The sequence below is a fragment of the Neophocaena asiaeorientalis genome, unplaced genomic scaffold (genome assembly GCF_003031525.2).
Source record: "Neophocaena asiaeorientalis asiaeorientalis breed wild unplaced genomic scaffold, Neophocaena_asiaeorientalis_V1.1 scaffold849, whole genome shotgun sequence".
NCBI classification, from domain to species: domain Eukaryota; kingdom Metazoa; phylum Chordata; class Mammalia; order Artiodactyla; family Phocoenidae; genus Neophocaena; species Neophocaena asiaeorientalis.
In genome coordinates this window covers 2,957-4,434 of record NW_020172777.1, presented here as the reverse complement: position 1 = coordinate 4,434, position 1,478 = coordinate 2,957, and positions in this window count along the sequence as shown.

Here is a 1,478-nt window from a genome sequence, read left to right as displayed (position 1 = left end):
ATTGATTGAATTTAACATGCCTATCCCCTTTACCCAGAAATTCCATTTCAAGGATATAGACTATAGAAATACTTAAGCATTAGCACACACACATGCACACGCACACACACGAATATTCACTGTAGCATTACTTGTAATAGTAAAACATAATCAGAGTCTATAGGCCCATCATTAGGGAGAAAGTCAAATTATGATACTTCCTTTCTATGAAATACTGTGTAACAGTGAAAAAATAATGTACTTCTACATATAACAGAATGGAAAGATCTGTAGGATGTATGATTAATATAAAAAATGAAATCAAGTACAAAAATGTAGAGGAGAATGCTGTTTCTGTAAAACAAGGAAGACCTTTATATGTTTATATTACAAATGCGAAGACAAAGAAAAATACCTTGAAAGTTATATAGCAAATTGCAAGCAATGTTGACCTCTTAGACAGTGAGTGGCATTTGAAGTGGATAGAGGTGGGATATAGGGGTGAAGATCACTTTTAATATTTATTCTTATTTCTACTTTGTATTAATTTTTACCCTGAGAATTCAGGTGTTAAGTAAAATTTTAAATTAAAAAAGAGCAAAACTTATCATAAACTGCTCACACACTCCTTTCAACCCTGAGGTTAGGTACAAAAGAGGCTGAAGCTGTAGGTTCTGCAGAATAGCTAATATAAAGGATCTTTGTTCTTTCTTGTTATGAATTATGTACTCTGCCTACTGGGTAGCTTGTTTTTTAAAAATCTCAAATCAGAACTGTGAAGTATAAAAATATAACTCAGCAAAATCAACAAGTGTAACCTGTGTTAGTGAAATTCTCTTATTAATGGTGACGTTGGGTTTGTTGGAAACTCATCATATTTCATTTTATGCATAATTGCTTCCAAGTTTTAATAAAGAGCCCATAATATCTGCTATTTACCAAGGGAATTTAAGAAAGCTCATCAAAATGTATACAAAAGAACAAAGATGAATTGCATGCAGTGAACTGCCACATTCTTCTTGGTGTATTAGTGAAAAATGACAACGTTACTGAAAATTGCTGTCCCTTGTGTCCTTTTTCTGTTTTGAAAAACCCAAATTGGCTCATAGCAGAGTGTTTCAATACCTATGCCATTAGTCTTGAAGAGGTCTTTAGAAGATGCCTATAATTACAGGCTGTGTGGTATAAATCATTTAATTCTCAATAAAGAACAGGCTCACTGAGGAGACGCTGTGGTAATGTGGCTTGAAGTGTAGACTGGGAAGTTTTTCATGATTTACCCTGGGCAAGCAGATGAATCAGAAATTTTCATTATTTTCAGCACTAATGACTCATCTTGCCTCCTCCATGGGTTGTCTCATTGGTTTTATTCCTTTACCATATTGTCCAGTTGGGTCAACTGACTATAGGAATGGGATATATTCACTAACAAGCTGTGTGACATTGAATGTCACTCATCCACTTTGAATCTCATTTCCACGTTTATAAAATGAAAGAGT